Source organism: Parasteatoda tepidariorum, chromosome 2 (assembly GCF_982258835.1).
Source record: "Parasteatoda tepidariorum strain Cologne lab strain chromosome 2, Ptep-v5.0, whole genome shotgun sequence".
NCBI lineage: Eukaryota > Metazoa > Arthropoda > Arachnida > Araneae > Theridiidae > Parasteatoda > Parasteatoda tepidariorum.
The window spans coordinates 111,674,067-111,697,071 of NC_141756.1; the positions used below are offsets into that span (position 1 = coordinate 111,674,067).

At 30.9% G+C, this 23,005-nt stretch overlaps 2 long non-coding RNA genes across 2 annotated transcripts; both read right to left on the reverse strand.

Annotated features, from left to right (window-relative positions):
* Positions 1–1,766: 1,766 nt before the first annotated feature.
* Positions 1,767–13,664, reverse strand: LOC147816047 (uncharacterized). Its single transcript, XR_015431615.1, has 3 exons — positions 13,558–13,664; positions 10,460–10,580; positions 1,767–8,017 (listed from the first exon to the last, which is right to left on the reverse strand). It is a non-coding gene; the product is annotated as an uncharacterized LOC147816047 (long non-coding RNA).
* Positions 13,665–19,524: 5,860 nt separating this feature from the next.
* On the reverse strand, positions 19,525–22,392 carry LOC147816048 (uncharacterized). Its single transcript, XR_015431616.1, has 3 exons — positions 22,349–22,392; positions 21,614–21,690; positions 19,525–19,636 (listed from the first exon to the last, which is right to left on the reverse strand). It is a non-coding gene; the product is annotated as an uncharacterized LOC147816048 (long non-coding RNA).
* Positions 22,393–23,005: the final 613 nt, after the last annotated feature.

Here is a 23,005-nt window from a genome sequence, read left to right on the forward strand (position 1 = left end):
TATATTGTTATAAATAACCGTTATAGAGATTCGTTAAATGATTTAGTACTTTACGATCAGCTTCCTGCACAATGTGATGCAAGCAGAAATGGTATTTAACATATCCACCCATTTGGTTAGCGAAATTATTAAATTACGGTTGTGAACCGAAATTTTTTTTGAGCAATATAAATATTAGTTTAAAAAATGACTAATTGGAGAAATTACTCCTATTCACCAATAGATCTAAATACTTATAATACTAATTGATAATATTTGAACATAGAAGTAGAGGCACAAGCGTAAACAAACGGAATTACTTTCAGTACGTATATGTAAATAAATAAATTTAACTTTAGAATAAAAACTGTTTTCTGTCAAGAAATAATTATTGCGAAGCAACCAACGGGGTTGGTGAGCGACAGCGAAAGGGGGGATCAGCCCCCTTCTACTTAATAAAAATTCTGCGTCAAGGAACACAATCAGGGTCTCAATTCTCGAGAGTAATGAAAGAAAACCAATGTGTATCAGATAAAAGCACTTATTCTTGTCAGTTGGGAGAATTTTAGTGTCGATGTCTACTTGTTTGAATTAGATTTTTCACTAAGAAAAGTTATTTAAAAAGTGTACATGTTGACAGGCATAAAATGTTTCTAAGTACTTGTCTAGTGTCTCAACATAGAACTAAATTCGGTTCTGATGAAATCTACATTTGCTTTGATAACTATCGGTAAAGTATTTAGAGAAGAGTTCAACTAACAGCGTAATATTTCCCTAATGCAAATTTCAAATAAAACCTCAAGACAAATTTGAATCATTAATCTGTAAAGTAGTAATTTAAAACTGAATAACTTAGTCTGGAATAAAATGAAATTCTTATACATGAGAAAAGTAAAACTAACCAATTTGTCGATCAAATATTTTTATTAAAATACTTTATAATTACACATGTTCCAAACTGCAACTAGGCATTACATGTCACTCATTTACAAGTTAGTTTTATACAATATCTTCCTTATTTTACATGGAGCTCTAACATTTACAATAGAGTTTTCTTAGCAACATTTCACATTAAACTTGCACTTTGTTTACACAAAGAAATATTAACATATGATTTCTTAAAATGTACAATAAACTATCAAACGGCAACTTTGATATTTAATTACACAATGCGGGAGTCATGAAAATTTATAATCTATTGAATATTCTCCTTGTAAAAATATGTATCAGAACAAAAATAATGAACCTGAATGCATTAAAATTTAATTCCCAATTTTGTCACTTTAAATAGTGTCTAAAAAAAACTTTAAAAAAAATTCTTTTTAAGATTTCATTTTAAAATTGAAAAGTCTCTTGCACCTGAAACTTAATTTCCGAAAAATTTAAGTTATATTTTGAAAATGTAATTTTTCAAACTAATTTATATGAAAGGCAGATTTGCACATTGAGTTTCTCTAGATTAAATTTTAGCCTGCAATTTTATATAAAATTGGCACTACCTTTTACTTTCAATTCAAGTTATAAGGCTGTAAAGAATTTAAACTGTTAATTTATAACTGTCAGAAAAGGGCAGTTAAAAAATGTACTTTTACAAAAATTAGCTACATCTTTTTCTAAGAACGGATTTTTTCACCTTTAGGTTTGTGTATATTAAAATCCTGAAGATTTATTGCTACTTAGTGTTTTGAGCAAAAAATATGATTTTTGCAAACACGATCAGTATAGCGTCTGAAGAGATCGGGAAACTTTCGTTCGAAAATTCATTGTTGTATCCTAGTTATTCTGTTAAGAGTCAAAACTGCACGAGTACATATCAAAAAAGAATAACTAGTTTCAAGTTCTTAAACCAAGACTCTGCAGTTAAAAGATTTCTACACAGCACAAGGAAACTAAACCACTACAGAAGCGCATATGTGTGAATCGAGAAGTTCTGAAACGGCTGGACGAGTGTGAAACATGACGAGGAAGCAGAGCGGCCGTCTACCACTTCCACGTCATATTTCTCACTAGTCTAGAATAAGGCGCCGACCTATCAAGCAATATTGGAGCAAACAAGTTAGCAAGTTAACGTTATGTTAGTATTAGTTATGTTACGTGCTTATGTTAGCTCTTTGCTCCAAAAATAAATGATAAGTCGGCCTATCGAATTCAGAGGGTTCTAGTCTAGAACATTCCGAAACTTCCGATTCACACTTGTACATTTATGCTGTAGATAGATATCCCCAAATTGTGTAGATCTGCTATATCATCGACTATAAACGCTCTAGTACTGACTGTTTTTCATCTTTCAATCGAAATCTTAATATATACGTGCTATCAGGTTTAAATTTGGTTCTCGACAACTATAAAATGATACAGTTGCAATTTCGATGTAGTATCTCACAATTTACTTCATAGACAATTTAACTTAATCCAGCTCAAAACTGTTAGAGATTCCAAAATTAGTATTATATGACCCCGATTTAGAGTTATCTATAACATTTTATTGAACTTTTATTTGCATAGAAGACTTCTCGCCCGTTTTAACACTGATCCGCTTAGGATAGAACCCAAATCAATGAACTTAAAGATTAAAAAAACAACACTTCTCGGAATTTGCAAATCTACTTTTCATATAATACATCAGCATACAAGTTTTAATAGTGAAACAAGCTTATTGTTATCTATGTCATTAATTCTTAAGTATTAAACGCAATCGCAACATACTATGAGAATCGAAGAAAAACAAATTTACTTTTAGATTTAAAACGGAACACATTAAGATAGTATGTTTAGACTTTACCTCGTGTATTGTTTCGGCTTCTGTTCAAATAGTAGATTCAATTTTCTATCAGAAATTTTGCCTTCTCTGACCAATAACCTATATTTGTAACACTTTTACACAGGATCGGTATATTTAAAAGAAATAGTTCAGTTTAAAAATATGCGTTCGAGAACTCTTTAAACACTCATTTGAGTGGAAATTTATATTTACTTTACGTAGCACCAAAATCAGATTTGAAAATCTTAAATTGGTAATATTTAATTTATACTTGAATACGTTGAAATACTTTTTTATAACACGTAAACTATTACAAATACTAAATACCTGTTTTATTTTATTAGATACATATGCAAGTTAAGATTTAATTTTCCTTAAAATATTTTAAAATTGTATTAAATTATCTTTAATTTCAATAGGACGAATAAATTTGGTTGTAATAAATACGAAGTTACAACATTCACAATTCAAATAGTTTTAAATTTTCGATTACATTTAGAGACTTTCGATGTAATATTAAATTCACGTTTCAATTTTGTCATCAAACTTAAGTTTAATCTTAGTTTTGAAGTAAATTCTATAATTTGATTTAGACCTTGAAGGGCGATTGAATTCATGCACCTATTTTCGAAACTATCAAATTATTAAAGCAATTATTTATCAGATTATGGAATATTCTGTAATGATTAATATGTATACGAACCTTTTTCAACTAAAGCTCTACCATTTATGCTTTGAAAAATAATTTTTCTAGTACCCACTTTTCTAGTTTTAGATTAGCTTTATGTCAAGTTAAGGATCCAGCATAGTTAAAGTTCCTCATATCGTATTGCCTAGCAGCTGTTATGCGTTATTCTTTTTAATGGCTATACAAGTTTTAAAGCTCACCAAGTACTTTCCAGGGTGTTTGAAACCTGGGTCGAAAAGAGATTAATGCTGTGGATGTACGGCTCTATATGTGAAACGTTGTTAACTTAATCGATTCATACTTAGTCGAAAACAATTTACAATGAAACTAGTTATAAATCACCGCAATCGAAACTAGTCACTTAATATACAAGAAAGAACGTTTTTGAAGTCTACCCGTATTACAGTGGGATTTCAGTCACAATAGTTAGCTGGACAGCCTAATGTGTTTAGAATTTGTTTTAGTTTATACAAAGTCAGAAATTAATTTTTATCTTTTATAGTTATTAAAATAGACTCGTGTTTTTAAAACTTTGTGCGTATCTTTAATGCACCTGTTACAAAATTTTTATTTTATCTAAATTAGAAATTTCAAAATTCGAACAAAGCTGAATTTTAGTAAGTATTTCTAAACGTTTTTTCCACGTTATTTTCACTAAACTTGGAAAAATAACTAAAAATGATCGAAACTGCATAACCATAATTAAAAAATTTTACTATCTCATAATTTATAAAAATCTAATATAATTTTAAAATATAAATTTTAAGTATACTCTAAAATAGCTTATACCGCGTAACTATGCCCCATTGTTTAAACTTATTTAGCCGCCGAGTCAATGAAATGATGTTAGCTTATGGTTAAAATATATGTTATAGTTAGTCTCGATGTTAGTAGTTAGCCAGATGATGAATGAATAATATGAATGCATAACGAAATTCCTTTAACATGAATTGCTTTAAATTTGCTCATCCAGGAATATTTACATTTAAAAAAGGGAAAATTCAAAAATTTTCCAAACTTACTTTTTGAATCTATGGCTAAATAGTGTGTCACAGATTCTTTTAAAATTTTTAAATTATCCTTTTATCACGTGCTATGCTTACAGCCAGTTTCGCAGAACTAAACAAGCCGAATCATCCATAATAAATATTATTCGGTGTTGAAATTTTTAGTTGAACGTATACTTTTAAGCACTGAATATATATCAAAACTGCTTTAAATATTTAAGAGGTGAGATTAAGCAAATTGAGGCATATCCATTTAAAGATTTTCGTTATGCAAATAGACTCGGCAGAGAAATAAGATTAAAAAACAAGACTAGTTTTGTAGAAGCCCATTTACTAATGTATCAAATATATTTTATAAGAATATAATTTTCGTTTATCTTAAGAAATCAACTGACAATTAGAAATATTTTATTTACCAAACTTCTAACTAATCTAACATTATCAGAGCATGCGATAATGTGTATAATTAGTTCTATCTACGTATAAAAGTTTCTGTTACGCCAAAGCGTGTTAAAAGACACCAGTTTTCTTTTGAGTGACAAAATTAGAACATTTCTTGAGCAGACCTCTACCGCGTTCCGCTGTGCTAACTTAATTACTAGACAGTCTTGATTTTTCATTAATTTTCTTTTAATAGTTTCGTTCTCAAACTTTTTATATAATGCGCATTAATTCTTTTAAAATTTAGACAAAATACGTAGAATTGTTACTGCGATAGATACTACATAAATGATTGACAAATTGTAAATTTAGATTTGTTTAGTGAAATTTACCTTAATACAGTTACGTAAATAAAAACCTAATGTGTAAAGTGCTAACTATGCAACATTGTTTTCCATCAAAGCTAACTAAGATTAGGACAAAAGTGAAATTTGAAAAATGCTATGACGCTACAGCGAGTCGTTAGCATGAAGGGTTTTTAATAACTTAAGTGATAGGTACACAAACCGATAGATCAGGAATAGTAAGAGATAAGATTTGTATGTCGAACAATACGGGTTACCCTAAATACGTTAACTGGTATTTAATATGTATTTTACTGATGAGGGGAGATTAATTCATAACTATCAATTTTATACCGTGTGATTTATTAAGGTAACACTGAATTTGCGATATTGTATGTTGGTTTTCCGTCATCCAAATATCTCGTTACCGCAAAGAGTTTTGACATTTTATAACATTGATTTAATAAATACCGGTTTTTACCTGCGAGCTGTAATATCTTTTAAAAATTAAAACAAGTTTAAGAGTTAGTTAATTTTAATACCTTACAAATTTGAGATCAGATTTTGTCTATTCGATATAAATTCCTCAAATCTTTTTTTACAAACAAGTTTTGCTTAAACTTCAGATTAAGTGTATTTAATGGTAGATTTTGAAATTAACCCACATTTACTTAAACAGATTCTAAAATATGAAAGTAACGTACGATGTATTTAGTGGAAAAGGAATATTTAAAAATTTGTGATACCAAAATAAAATCAGATATAAAGTTTTATTCATCTAAATATGTTTCGTCTGAGAATCGAACGAAAGTATTTTAATTTTTAATAATTCTCTGAATTTAATGATTTGAATTTAAACTGGCACACTAAAACAATTCTTTTGAATAATACAAATTTTAGATTTTAGTTAGTGTACTGGACAATAGTTTGAAGGAAAAAACAAATAAATCGGAATTGGTTCTTTTGCGCCAAGGTTTAATTTTCTTAAATATTATGCCATAGCTGATAGCGAAGAATAGCTAACAATAAGCTTGTATTAAAAATGCTAAGACTATTAACAGTATGTATATATAATACATAGCTGATAGATTAGAGAAGGTGCTGCCAAATTTCAGAGACTTAGACTTTAAATTTAATTTAAGATATTTAATGGGTAAATATCACTCGTAAAATTTATGAGTAAAAATTTTTAAATATGATATAGAATACATTTATATTATAAATATGGATTTAGATTTAATTAAAAATATTTATATAGCTTAATTCTTATCAGAGAAAATATTTAAATAACCAAAATGCCGAAAATGGAATTTTCATACGATTCAAGGAGAATGTAAAAATAAACCTCTTGTTCTGTTATGTCAACCAGGCAACTGAAATAGGTCATCTTAGCAGACTACGATCATCATGGTAACTAGGTCAGTAATGGAGATCTTGGCAGACTACGATCATGGTAACTAGGTCAGTGATGGAGATCTCGGCAGACAACAGGCCTCGTGGTAACTAGGTCAGTGATGGAGATCTCGGCAGACAACAGGCCTCGTGGTAACTAGGTCAGTGATGGAGATCTCGGCAGACAACAGGCCTCGTGGTAACTAGGTCAGTGATGGAGATCTCGGCAGACAACAGGCCTCGTGGTAACTAGGTCAGTGATGGAGATCTCGGCAGACAACAGGCCTCGTGGTAACTAGGTCAGTGATGGAGATCTCGGCAGACAACAGGCCTCGTGGTAACTAGGTCAGTGATGGAGATCTCGGCAGGCAACAGGCCTCGTGGTAACTAGGTCAGTGATGGAGATCTCGGCAGGCAACAGGCCTCGTGGTAACTAGGTCAGTGATGGAGATCTCGGCAGGCAACAGGCCTCGTGGTAACTAGGTCAGTGATGGAGATCTCGGCAGGCAACAGGCCTCGTGGTAACTAGGTCAGTGATGGAGATCTCGGCAGGCAACAGGCCTCGTGGTAACTAGGTCAGTGATGGAGATCTCGGCAGGCAACAGGCCTCGTGGTAACTAGGTCAGTGATGGAGATCTCGGCAGGCAACAGGCCTCGTGGTAACTAGGTCAGTGATGGAGATCTCGGCAGGCAACAGGCCTCGTGGTAACTAGGTCAGTGATGGAGATCTCGGCAGGCAACAGGCCTCGTGGTAACTAGGTCAGTGATGGAGATCTCGGCAGGCAACAGGCCTCGTGGTAACTAGGTCAGTGATGGAGATCTCGGCAGGCAACAGGCCTCGTGGTAACTAGGTCAGTGATGGAGATCTCGGCAGGCAACAGGCCTCGTGGTAACTAGGTCAGTGATGGAGATCTCGGCAGGCAACAGGCCTCGTGGTAACTAGGTCAGTGATGGAGATCTCGGCAGGCAACAGGCCTCATTTTAACTAGGTCAGTGATGGAGATCTCGGCAGACAACAGGCCTCATGGTAACTAGGTCAGTGATGGAGATCTCGGCAGACAACAGGCCTCATGGTAACTAGGTCAGTGATGGAGATCTCGGCAGACAACAGGCCTCATGGTAACTAGGTCAGTGATGGAGATCTCGGCAGACAACAGGCCTCATGGTAACTAGGTCAGTGATGGAGATCTCGGCAGACAACAGGCCTCATGGTAACTAGGTCAGTGATGGAGATCTCGGCAGACAACAGGCCTCATGGTAACTAGGTCAGTGATGGAGATCTCGGCAGACAACAGGCCTCATGGTAACTAGGTCAGTGATGAAGATCTCGGCAGACAGCAGGCCTCATGGTAACTAGGTCAGTGATGAAGATCTTGGCAGACAGCAGGCCTCATGGTAACTAGGTCAGTAATGGAGATTTTTTAAGACTACGATCCTCATGGCAATTAGATCAGCAATGCAAAGCCTAGTGTTAAAAATACAAAATGTCTTTATTCTGATAGTCAAATTAACATAATTTCACTCTAGTCAGAGGCAGTATTTGATATTGAGTCTAGTAAAGTTTTATAAATATTTGTTACGCAAATATCTCAGTCAACCCCTTTTGTAGGTGGGCCCTTTAAATGCATATCCAGAGTCTGCATTTTACAAAATTCATAAATCTTATAAAGGAGATCATATTAATCCGAACATTTAATTCCTGCAGGTAGGATCTCTGAGCTGTGTATTTTTCAAAAGGCTGGAGTAACACAGAAATCTGTATTAATAAATGCAGACGAAGTTCAAACGAAAACTTAATGGCGTTGTCAAAATTTCAATTACGCAAAACTTTAACTAACCACGGAATTAAGAGATTTATCTTTAGACCGTGAGGGAACATTACAGTCTGATATTGGTGAAAGTTCTTATTTTAGAGCTTTGTGCCAAATGACTAAATTAATTAGCCTCCCTGATCAGTAGGAGATTTTATCAGCAGAAGTTAAACATCTCAAACCAAGAAACTAAATTAAACATAAGCTTCAGATATGATGAAAGTTACATAGGACGCAATACTAATGTTATAAAGTTTTGTCCAAACAAGTTCAGTTTTTCAGTGAGACAAAATTTTGTACACTTTAAAACCAATTAAAAGCAGTGGGGGCCCCCGAGCGTTAATGATGCTACCTAAGCATAGACTGGTAGATACAAATTCTGCTCTTCGCTAGCACCGACCGCAGTGCTGACGTAAAATAACCTATATCGGATCAAGAGTTAGAAGCTCCTTGCCGTCAGACTGATCGTGGAAATCCACACAATTTTTAAGGCTAAATTTTGTAAGTAGGGCTTTAAAATTAAATTTAATGTAAAGTTTAAAACAAGATATCTGCTCACCTGGAAAGTCATGAGAAATCGTGGAAAGTCATGAATTTCGGTATTTAACAAAATTTGTCACTCATAATTGAACTTTTACTCTTTTTTTTTAAATTTGAAATCTAATGAAGATGCAGAGTATAATAGTTTTGATTATATACCTATCATTTCAATTGAAGTTATTTTAATACTTTAGTCATTAATTTAAAATTCTAAAATGTAGCAGATACCCTGTTTAAAAATGTGTAAAATATTTGTTAAATCAAATGAGTTCAAAACTACTCATTTTTTCATACCACGCTAACAGCTATATAGTAAATTTTATTTCATAAATTGCAAAAACATCTAGATTAATGTTATTACCCGAGCTTTTAACTATTTTATAATTTCAAAAAGAATTAAAAATTAAATAGTAATATTCAATTTTTAAAGACTTAATATGCTTTAAGATTGATAAAACAGCTGATAAAACAGCAAATTCACACTTGCATCATTATACAAAATCTACATGCAAAATTTCAAGACAGTCTAAACTGAACTTTTGTCATGTGTGTTTTGTCATGGTCATGTGTTGTGTAAATTAGACGATATAAAATCAACAATTTATTAAATTAAAAGACATATAGAATATTTATTATATCACGTATTATATTAGTATATTATAATAATTAGACCCACTGTAGTGTTTTAATAATTGCATGTTTTGCACGAGTTTATAGGCAATACTTTTATATTTAAACACGTGTAATGAGTTTTAATTCAAGAGATTTTTTTATATACTTCCAGTTTGTATTTGTTTTTAACGTATTGCATTACAATGTTAACCAATTAATACACGAACGTAAACAAGTGCAAACCGGTTTCAGTCGCTTAAAAACAATAAAATTGTACAGTATCACCAGATAATTATGATTTTACGTAGAATCTTATAGTGCATCTAATGATATTGCCTAGGACCGTACTTTCATTTTCATTTATCACCATGGAAAATTACTATCATTTCTAAAAATCGGAGATCAAAAATTTAAAGGGTTTTGAAAATCCAATGAATTAACGTTCAAACAAGGTTAATAAAAATCTAAATTTTCGTCGAAATAACCTATTTTTTTCTTAGTCTAATACCTTAAATATTTACTTTTATTTATGGAATAGTTCAATGTCTAAAGTGTTTTATAATTCAATAGATGATAAAATGCTAAACTAGAATAGATACATTAACACTAGATTGTCCAAGGAAGTCTTTTTGACTGCTTTTAATTTCAATTAGAAAAAAACAATGTATATAATGACTCAGTTTCTTATAATTTTGTGACTTTTTGTACACCATGAAATTTTTTTATTGTTAATATTTACTAATAACTTGTTCTATAACTGCAAATATAAAAAATATTGAAAATTTTAAGCAAATTTCTTTCTATATTAGTTATTTTTTCACAAGGCAGTCATTCTGACTGCTTTTGGGCAATTTATGTATTACTAAGTTTCAGTCTTTCTAGTGTTAAATAAAATTTATTAAAAAATTTCTTGATCAGATCAAAATAAATCTTAGCTTCCTTACCCATCTAAATCTGATAATGATAGCCGACATTCTCCTGCACGGAATAGACTTTTAATATAGCAATGAAGCAACTTTATGTAGTTGAGTATCAAGCATCTATTTCGAGGTACATTCTTGGATCCTGCAAGAAAATAGGAAACATGTCATTAAAAATATAAAATTTGCTACATAGACAGTGGCGTTTTTTTTTATACTTTTGCGTAATAGAATTTAAATTGGCTGATGAAAGTTTCATACTTATGACTAATAAATCGATAATATTAGACCAGGATGCATAGCCAAATCTTTCAACAAAAAATAAGCAACTTTTAAAGCACTCAAAATATTTTTAAGCATATACATTAACAATTTTCAAAATATTTTTCAAAGACTTCAGATGATCATGATAAAATAACTAGTAGATAAAATAACTGATTATATTAGCTGTTATAAAATAATCGAGAGATTTTTCGGTTCGATATCAGAGGGTGGAAAATGAAGTCTGAACTTGAGAATATCTTGCAAAATGCAGCAGAGTGGCGCATGAGAAGGCAATAATCTCACCGAACCCAGCTCAGTAGACGCACATACGAACTCTCAAGTATTTCATCAAACATGTAAAATGATTGGCGCTTTCATACGCTATTGACAGATGGAACGCCGAAATGAATAGTGAAGAAGTTGAACAGAACAATGTGAAAAACATGCTTTTGCATAATACGTGGCGAAAATCGACATGGCAACGAAAAAAATCTCTTGTTTGAAAATTAAGCACTTTTTAAAAACACACAATGAAAAAAGCACGTTTAAGGGCTTTTTAAATAACGGAAATAAGCACCTTTAAGCCCTTTTTAAAAACGCTACGCACCATGTAGACTAATGCGACAATACTAGAGTTCGGTGCTAAATATTCATGCGGTTAAATTAAAATCTCCAATTCTCAGAAGAATTGGAGTTATTAAAGACTTAAAAATTTTAATTTCACAGTTTTGGCAAATTTCTTTTCTAGTCTGAATGACATTTCAACTGTTTTCGAATTTTTAAAATCTGTTTACTTTAGAAGTGACGAAAATTACTCGTTACAGAAAATCACCGAAGAGCCCATCCCGGTGGCAAAATTTTTCAGAGATGTCTGCGACAAAACTTTAGCACTAATATCTTACTGCAAGATACTTTTAAACATACGTTTAATTTAAAATAACAATGCTTTGTTTACAATATATATATATTAAATTGAGCGTTTAGTTTGTTTCGTGTTTAGTTTCGAGATTAGGTAGTAGTTAATTATATCCTGTAAAATAAATATCGAATTTAAAAGCTAGAGAAATCAATAGCAACAACCGCTAAAAATTCGATAAATTATCGCCTTAAGTAAATGCTCAAATGCGCGATTCGAATGTTTCCTATTGTTTGAAATATATCGGGATATCTAAAATCCGAGTGAAAATCAACATCAATAACTGCCGAAAATGAAATCGAAACATTACATGGATTTACGATGCAATCTGCGTAAATTAACAGAGTCAAAAAGTGATTATCTAAATTCATGGTTTAAATATTACGTGAAAATTTCTGCAGAAATGAAGTAAAATTTATTTTTCAAAGGAAAATCTTTCTGCAAGAACTCTAACGCTCTGCGACAATATCGCCGTGTCGCGTCGATTCAGCCACGGAGCCCTACACAATTATAAATTTATGTTCGCAGCTAGTCATGGTTGACCTATGAAGGAAATTTAAAGTAGGCAGCAAACCTCCCAACCTCCTTGTAGGAAGTTAGTTCATTCCTTTACATCGTTTAAAATCAAATAGATTGTACATAAAATTAAAATAAGCCAACAATTCATGCAAAATATTTAGTATACAAAACCAGTAAATTATATATAACAATTTAATTGTGTTTCATTACGAAATTATTTAACATATCTAAATAAAATTAGCAAATGATTTGCAGATATCAATACCATAGTAGATTTATCAAAATACAATAGAATCTCCATAAAACGAAATTCTTAATCTTAAAGTTTCGAAACTAAATTTTCGATTAAAAGAAATTTTCCATCCTTTAATTTTCACAGGTTTTGAAGAAAGTTATTACGGTTAAAATTTCCGTGCAAGCCAGTTAGTCACCATTATTCTCCCCAAGAATTATGAGCAAAATTTGCAGACAAAATAATCACATTTCAAGGTAGAAATTATTTCACAATAGTTGAATATTGATTTACTTTAAATTCGAGAAGAAAAAAATTTCATTTGCCTTAATCGCACTGGCTAAAGGTTGAAACATTTGCTTAACTACAGGCAAACTAATTAACGGCCTAACGAAATTTAACTTCCCTGGTCTAAGGAATCGGACTGGTAAACCTATAGTTTGTCTATGGTAAGAGCTACCCCTAACGTAAGAACTAACATAAGTAACTTTTAAAAATTAAATCGTAATTTCATTCATCTCAAATATTTTAAAACTTATATCGTTTTGTATTTTAGAAGTAGTTTTTACTTAACCCACTAACCTCGTTACCATAGTTACCGCCACGGGTCCAGACAAATGGCTAGGGAAGTTCGTCATTTAGACAAACTATAGCTAAATCGCCAAAAGTAAATATAGAAGACACTGATTTTGTTTAATCAAAATTGATAGTTTGTGCACCCCAAATATTTAAAAAAAAATGTCTTACACTAATCTCTATTGAAATATTAATCTTTAATATACAAGATTTTAGAATTGAGTGGGAATTCTGTTAAGTTTGAAACAGTCACAAACCTTTATAAATCAAATCAATATCTGAGAAGAAAAGGACAGAGTTTTAAAAAGTAGACTATTAGATATTAAATCCTGTTAAAAAATATATTAAAAAAATTTTAAATTTTAAAACTATTGTTTCATAAAACTCTCGTTTTACTGTTTTTCATAAACATTCAACAGTTTTACTCAATAATATTAAAGAAATTTTAAAAATAATACTTTCAGCTAGCCAATATCTCATAAAAAAAAACTAACTTTCACAAGAGCGCAAGTTAAAGAAGTATATTACTCATTCTTAAAAGAAATTCCGAATTTTGGAGAATTACACGAAACATTTTAAGTACGTAAAAGTAGCGAAGAATAGAAAAAGACTTACTTTAAAGTTCTCGTCAGATCTTGACTTGTAAAACTTGACTAAACACACTACCTTCCAACTCATACAAATAAAGTAACGACAAAGCAGAGATATGAAGAACTCGTTGGGTACCACTCTTGCCCCGTATTTTATATCCCTTCATATCGATAACGATTGTCAATTATTGTCTGTCAAAGTTGAGTTGAGTTGATGATGAAGTGGATCTATGCTATTCGCGTTTTGAGGGCCAACCTGTATCGAACGTTATCTCCTGCCAAACGTTCTGTAGCGTGGAGGTAACGGGTTCGAATCCCGCCCTTCCCTGGATGTATCTTCGTAATGTCCTTACTTGAATTGTACTATCTGTCTTTCTGCTTGATAAAGGTCCCGCAGTGGACTGATCGTTAAGACACGGTTCCCAGTAGAACACCGTAGTCAAGCATCACTGGCTACGGTTAGTGTGCCAGTGGGTGACCACTTGGATCAGTCTACGAAGGAACTTAGGGTGTGTGGTATTGGTCCTCGTTAAATTCTTCTACGGTAAAGTACTCGACTTCACGAGCAGGTCGTTGGTCTACCGAAGCGGGGTGCCATCCCCTCGCCAGAGGATCAAAATTGTGATGGTATGTCTTCGGATCATCCTCAGGGGTGTTTCCCAGACCGTCGCCAAAAGCCCATTGCGCAGCTCTAGTATGATGTAAATAAACCACAATCACGAGCCAAACGTTCTGTAGCGTGGAGGTAGAGGGTTCGAAACCCGCCCTACCCCGAATGTATCTTTGTATTGTTCTTATTTGAATTGTTCTATCTGTCTTTCTACCTGATAAAGACTTAAAAGTCGTACTTGTATAATTGAATGCATGTAATGTAATTGAGCACTTGCATGTAATTGAGCACACAAGCATGCAAGTACCAATGAATAAAATACTCATATGTAATATATCCTCTGTGCCTTGAGTGAGCTGAGGTTACTTTTCATGGTTGGGAAAAATTCTAGCAAAAGGTGCTGAGGAAATATCAGGTTTTAGGGTAATTACTTTTTTACAGAACGATAAAAGGGGCCTCCCTGGACAAGTGGTCTCACCATTCCACCAAACGCTCTCTAGCTTGGAAGTAACGGGTAAGGATTCCACCGCCATCCTGACTTCATCATTGTGATGATCTTCTCAAGCTTGAGTCCCGCATTGGACTGATCTTAAAGAGACAGTTCCCAGTAGAATACCGAAGTCAAGTATTACTGGCTGTGGTCAGTTAGCGGGTGGGTGACCACTTTGATCAGCCTGATAAATAAAATATATTGCTGTTGTTAGTTCACTTCTGTTAACCATTAATTAAATGCTTATGGTGCGAAGAAGGTGATGATTTTGATTTCTGTGATATAACCGACTTATATCTTAGTTATTATCTTCATGCAGTTGGTGTTTGTTCCACTCCGTTACAGCGTTGAGGTTCTTTAGTAACTTCAGACAAGAACTTGAAACCTTCTCTTTTGCCATCCGAGACATTAGACTCTCAGTTTCTCTTTACCCATTAGATACTCAGTTACCTTCCCATTAAGTCTATGCTTCTTTTCTCTAATCATTTTAGTCGAGATACATGGTCCTCCTGCCGAATATTTTAAGCTTCGAGGAATCGGGTTCGAATTCCGTTCTAACCCTGATTGTAACTTTATCAAATTTGTGCTATCTGTTCTTCGATTGACAAGGGTCAAATCGAATAAAATGAAGGGTCTGATTGAATTTTCATTTTATACATGTGAATAAAGTAATCAAATCAAATCACTCCTCTAGTACCATTCAACTTGATGAAGTTTTTGCAAGACAATCTAGCAGGGTAGCCAAGAAACGAAGCTTAGTGATACGTACAGATTCGTACCCCGAAATCTCTGAAAGACCACTACGACAAAAGGGTCAGCATATAATGTTTTTATATCGAATAATCGTATTTTCTGAAGAATAAACAAGCCAGCGTACGTATTTGAAACTTTAAAGCAATTAATTTTTCCCCCATTGCAAACCTGGATAATGACCTAGGTCATACAGGCACCTGAAGGGCAGATTTGTTGACCACTCTATCAGGTGCACCATAGTAGGTGGGCCAACGTTGCTCCCACAGTAAGGACAGATAGTACAGAGAAGGAAAGAACATCCATGCCTTGCTGCCCGGGATTCGAACACAGAACCTTTCTGATGCAAGGGCAGTTCCCTAACCCCTACACAGGCTAGTCGGCTTAAAGCAATTCATAGTGTCAGATAGGTTGTTTCAGACTCTAGATCGAGATATAGCCTCACATATGGCAGACGGAAAAATTGTTTAAACCTCTTGAGTTAACAAAGGAATGTGACCTATATTTTACATCTCGAGTAAAAATTATAGCTGAGAAAAGAACTGGACTAAGGGATTATAACAACAAACATAAAATCGCGCCTAGAATACTTTTCAATGAGGAGAAAAATAACAATTGTGATATGTGTCTGAGTAATGAAAAACGTCCATTATACTTTTGTCTTAAATTTAAAAATATTTTCAGTGTATGTTGGAATAGACGTGGTTAAAGGTCCAGGAACTAAAAAAAAATTACAGAAGGAGACCAGCTCGAAAGGTACAACTAGTAGGCAAACATCTACATGTTTCTTTTTTTTTAAAAAAATTGCAAGTTTAAAATCTATTTGGCATCTTGTCGAGTGTAGTTGGCGCGACAGATCACAATAAGGAAAATATCCCCTAATTGCAATGTAAAAAAGTGTGCAATGTAAAAAAGTGTGCAATGTAAAAAATTCATAAAAATTTTTTTCATTTAAAAATTTAAAACTAAAAACAATTTAATTCACTTCCCGAAAGAAATGAAAAACATTGCACCTGCAAATGAAACAAAATGAAAATTAGGAAATGAAGTGGTAAATAAGTCAGTATCGGGAAGGGGGAAATGAATTCGATTCTTCTTTATTCCCCCACGCTAATGGCGTCATCACCCTTTCGTCGCCACAAATCTAAGTCAAAACGCTAAGAGTGTTAGTTTACCTACTGTAATAGGTTTAATAAAAGATAAAATATTCGCAATGACAGAAAGCGCTCGAATTCTAATTGATTCTGGTTCTGAAATTTGAGTAATGAGTCATGAGTGTTTAAAACGATAACAATTGAAAAGAGAAAATATAAACCAGTCTTTATTTTGCATTAATGATGCCTCGTTAAGAGCTAATCGTAGACAAGGTGCGTAGCGTTTTTAAAAAGTGCTTGAAGTTGCTTATTTTTGATTTACGTTTTTTAAAAGCCCTTAAAGGTGCATTTTTTATTCGGGATTTGTAAAAAGTGCTTAACTTTCTATCTTTTAAAAAGCGATTTTTTTTTTCTTTTCCTTGTCGATTGTCGTTCTAAATTATAAAAAAATTCATTATTTTCACACTTTTTTCTGCAATGTTTATCATACACTATTAATTTTATCATGATTACGTAAAGTTTCTGAAAATGGTTATAAATTTTATAGATTTTATGTTTATAAATTAAGAACTTTAAACAATAGAAAAAAATTATTTTTATTAATGCACAGATTCTGGTTACGATTTTTTTTTTCTAAAATGATTAAAAATATTTTTCGAGTGCTTAACATTATTTTATTGCGATTTATCATAGAGGGGTCACCGTCCTCTTCACAAGTGAAAAACTTTTCAGCTCCCGCGTATAGAAAAATACAAATTTTTGAATATGAAGTTATAAACATTTTAGTCCCATATTAAGTCGCTTAACATTTTTGTTTTGATGCTCTTCTGAAACCTTTCTTTCAAATAATTGAAAATATATTTTATAGCTAATGCATTTGAACTGTAAACGTTTTTTTTTTTGTTGCTAATTTTAGTAAAAATAACTCATATGCAGGTAGGCACTTTATTGACGTCGCATTAGAGCTACACAATGGGCTATTAACAACGGTCTGGGAAACATCCCTGAGGATGATCCGAAGACAATTGTGTGTCCTATATTTTAACAATCTGAAGACAATCCGCATCGCAATTTTAATCATCTACAGAGGGGATAGCTCCCCTGCTTTGGTAGGCCGACGACCTGCGCACGAAGTCGAGCACTATATGGTAGAATAGCTTAACGCGGACCGATACGGCGCATCCTCGGTCCCTACGCAGCCTGATCAAAGTGGTTACCCACCAGCACACTGACAGCAGCCAGTGATGCTTAACATCAGAGTTCTATCATAAGTAAAAAATTTAAGTGTTTTTGCGTAAAATCTATGAGTTCTCTTGTCTTCTGGGCAGGGTTCAAAATTACAAGGCTACGTAGTTGAACATAGATAGTCGTAAACTCAGAATTGCGTCTACTGCTCAATGCCGGCAATATAATAAAAATGTTATTAGGTAGACCTGCAATCCACCGCCTGATTTTTTTTTTATTAGTACTACTATGAGTGAAATATTTTTAAAAATGTAATCACATGTACTTTATGAGTTAGCAAAAAATGTGAAGTAAAGTATATTTGAGAACATCCCTTTGAATTATCACACAAAGAAGGAAAAAAACACATAAATTATACAAATAACCCAACAAGCACACGACTTTAGGGCTAGTGAAGGGACAATGTCGGCTCACCTAAAGTGCCATTACGGCGGGCTTTTCATTGCCGTATCGGTTCCGTTAATAAAGTGAAATCTGGGCCAGAATGAGGGCCAGTGCATGGCATTTCAGGCAAAGCGACGGCAATCGTTAAAGGACCGGAACTAGTTTGTTGCCTCTGGATTACTTTGCCATTTTTGCCTGTTAAATACCGGAAAAAAATTTTTTTTCACAGAATAAAGAGAAAATTGCCGTAAAGGCTTTTATTGTACCTTTATGATGTCTTTTTTGCCTTTTTATCAAAAGCTGAATATGTTCACTGGCACACGTCGTTGCCTCACTTGCCGTTAAGGCACCTTAACTGTTGGCTGATTAGAAAACGTCTATGCCGTTTTCGCCCGTATCGCACCTTTATTTCAGGTGCTTAGGCGAACTTCTTTGCCTTATTTGCCGGCGTACCACCCTTAACTCACCTCAAACTCAGTTTAATAGAAAGTTTTAATGCCGTCCTTGCCGGTATCACACCTTTATGTTAGGTATATCGGCAATTTTTTTTTTTTTTGTCAGTTACTTATTTATTAGAGTTCTCCTTAAATTTCAAAGACTTTTTGCTGCATGTTGTTGATAACAATTCTTATTTAAGGAACATAAATTGTTTTCTCTTACTCTGCTGATATCAGCTATAGTAATTTATTGCATTTTAACTTTTTATATTGTAATAAAGCAATAACTGCCATTACATGCAAAAAACTTATGCTAATATAAAAAGCAAAATGTTGGAAAAAATTGCTTAATTTATGGTAAATTATCATCCAATGAATCTTCTTACATAATATAATAGATTTCTTTTTTATTTAATTTTAATCAATTATAAATGCAATAAGTTAAAAGTAGAATCATATAAAAACATTGTGTGTTTAATTGAGTGTTCACATTTTTTTACACATTATGAGGTAAAATTAAATAAAAATTTTATTCTAAGATAAAAACATATTGCGACTTAATGTATAAGTTATTTAAGTTATGAAAAAAAATTAAAATAATTATATATATTAATGTATAAGTTATTTAAGTTATGAAAAAAAATTAAAATAATTATATATATTAATGTATAAGTTATTTAAGTTATAAAAAAATGAAAATAATTATATATATTAAACCTACAATTAGCTTTTTTTGATAGAAACAAAGCCACAACCCAGTCATTATTTTTGTTTTCAATATTATTCATATTTAATATTGGATAACTTTCTTTCAATATTATTCATATTCAATATTAGATAAATAAGACACATTATAAATATTTTTAAAAATATATATATACTGGGCACCTGTAAATAACACATCAGTTTCTGTGATTTTAAATAAATAAAGCTGGAATTTTAATAAAAATAAAATGCATAAAATTTAAAATAAAACATGACCTTAAGAAAAGAATATTATTTTATTTCAATATAACAAATCAAAATACAAACAAGTACATAACTGTACAATAACTTCTTTATAAGCATTCTCTTTCACAATGAATCTAGTTTTCCTGCAAAAAAGTAACCAATTTATTTTACAACAGATTTATTAAATAATACGTACAGAAACAAAATATCTAATTAATTTTTGACGAATTTTAATTCTGGGTTAAGTTATAATATTAATTAATTCTAACTATTCAAAATACTTTTATTGATCCCAGGGAAATATTCGAAGAAAAATTCTATTCAATAATTTTCAAAAATTTTGTTTTTCTCTTATAAATATAGTACGCTATAGAATTTAATAAAGTTGCTCAAACCACCTGTTTTTTTTTATTACTTACAAGCGAGCATTGATTGTCACAAAAATAAATTTAAGCTGATTGTAACAAAAGGTAATAATAGCACAAAATGAATATTCCAGCTCGCAATTAAAAAAAAATGTGTAAAATAGCGGATTCATTTGGATGGAAAAAAATTGCAGCATCAAATATTAAAAGAACTATGAATAATATCCTATGAATTAACGAAACAACCTGGATAAAACTTCTCTTTACAGTATTATGAAACAATTAATTAGTTTATATATAGAGAGAACAATGATTGACTTTAAAAAAGTTAAAAGTGGTGACCAAACTTCATTACTTTAAACTCATCTGTTATAAACTGTTAACTTTTAAAATGCTTCCATAAGTTAGAAGACTAATTGAAGCGGTACATATCGCTTAACAATGCTTATATATTGCATTTTGTAACTACAGATCAATCTATTGAATAATTGAACATAAAAATGCATTTTAAATAAAGAATTTGATAGCAAAGCTTTAATATTTTTTAATTTAGAAAGAATACATTCTCACCAAAATAATTTGTAGCTATTAATATGTGATGTAATGTTAATATTTAAACAAAATTTAACTTTTTTACGATTAAGAACTATGAACGAATTTTTTACTTTAAATTAATATGTGAAAATATTTTAAGTTTATATAAAATTAAATTATTTAATTAAAAGAAATTTTAACCTCAAGGAAATAAACAAACTAAAGGTTTTTAAAAATGCAAAAAATAATAATGTAAAATTTTTTAAAATAGTACGTTTAAAATCTGAAAATATGTTATTTGATTAAAATTTCTAACAATTAAAAGAATATATGATCGTTCAAAATTATACTCCATTAAGTATTAATTACTTAAAAATGATATACCAATTATTATAGAAGAAGTTATTAAGATATGCGATAAAGAGGAATGATTTTCTGAATTTGTAATGAATTTACAAACTAACTAAAGAATATAAATTTTATGCCATCAAGATAGGTTGGTTTAAACTAAACGGTTTTTTAAAATATTTAAATTTTTTTTATACATAAAAAATTTTAATTTGAAGAGAACCAGTTGAAAACCAGTGAATATATATATATATATATATATATATATATATATATATATATATATATATATATATTAAACATCATAACAGTACATAGCACTTAATAACAGCTATGCAATAATTTTAAGATTTATTTTATAATAAATTTTTACTTTTAAATTTTTAATATTTAAAAATTATGAAAAGAAATTTACTTTAAGATGACATGTAAGCTATGATAAAATCAAATCATTTGACTAAAAAAGAAATTTCTCTCAACAAATACAAGTAATTCTAGTATAGGCATAATTTTTAAAAAAACGAGCTGAAACTTTTTTAAAAAAGTAATAAATTTAGGCGGCTAAAAAGCTAAGAGTTTAGGAAAGTACTTTTGAAAATCAAGAACAGGTATTTTGATTAAAAAATTTCGATTTAAAAAAAAAATATTTCCTTATAAAATTTTTCCTTTAAAATCATAAAAAATTATTTATTGATAATCTGAAAATATTTTAATACAAATTACAGTCGAAGAAATTATTAAAATTGCAGTTCTACATATAGAATATAAAGTAGATTTTCTAATTTTGCTATGAACTTGTAAAATAGATTCCACAAATTATAGAATATAAAATCGGTGCTACTGAGTTAAAATGTAGTTTTATCATGTTCTTACCTTTTCTGTTGATTCTCGTTCATTCTAATTCTAGTACTCAACCATTCTATTTCATTCACATTCTCAGAATTTCTGGACTTTTCATGAAAGAAAGAAAAATAATTAGAATATGAGCGTGGAAAAAACTGTTATAAATCAACAAAATAAAAACATTAAATTAAAAAAAAAAAACTGCTTGGAACTCATTTCTAGACAATAAGTTTATGTTTACCAGCTATCTTGTACATGCACAATGCTTATCGGAAATTATTATTAACTACTGAAGATATTTCTTATAAAATAATTACCATTGGCAAATACTATAGAATATAGTTCAAAATTGAAATGCGAAATTTAGATTATTTTTTTTTAGAATTAGGTAAAATTAGATAAGTTATGATAAAATTAAATCATTTGACGAAAAAAATGTTTCCCACCTCAAAAAAAATTCTAGTATATTTAAAATTTTCAATTTTAGTCTAGCATGTGTATGGTATGTTTGTTAGTCTAGTATGTGGTCAACATTTACAAAAGTCAAAAATAAACTTGAAAATTTTTTAGGAAAGTACTTTTGCTAATCAGAAATAAGTATTTTGATTAAAAAATGTTAAGGATTCAAAAAAATATTTTCTTTAAAATTATGAACAATTATTTACTAATAATCATAAAGTATTTCAATAATACAAAGAATACCACAAATTATAGAATATAAAATGGATGCCACTAAGTTAAAATGTAGTTTTAACATGTTCTTACCTTCTTTTCTGTTGACTGCCATTTTCAGTCTCTCCAGATTTTTCATGAAAGAAAAAGAAAACAATAAGAATATAACCATAGAAAAAACAGCAAAAAATCAACAAAGTAAGAACAATGAATTGAGAAAAAAAAACTGCTTCTAACTATTTACAATACAATATATCTGACAATAAGTTTAATGTTTACCATCTATTTTTTATATGCTCAATGCTTATCGTAAACTAGTATTAACTACTGATGATCTTGCCTTTAAAATAATTACACTAGGCAAATGCTATAAAATATAGTTCAGAATTGAAAGGGTAAATTTAGAGGACAAGTTTATATCTAAAATAAAAAATCGAATTTAAAGTCCTAACTTATTATGCATCTTTTTCAAAAATGGGGTAAAATGTGTGTTTAGATAAATTCTGCCTAATATTTATAATAAAATTACATTATCAAATCAATCAAATATTATAAATGACAATCATTAAGAAAATAGTAATTTATAGTTCTTTTATAACATGACGTAGTATTAAAGTGAAAAATTTTCTTTTTTAAATTTTGTTCTCTAATTCAAATTTAGAAAAGGAATAAGATATGAAAGGAAAAAAAATCCGGCATAACAGATATAGAAGTCTATTCAAATTATAGATACTAAAATAGTCCAATATA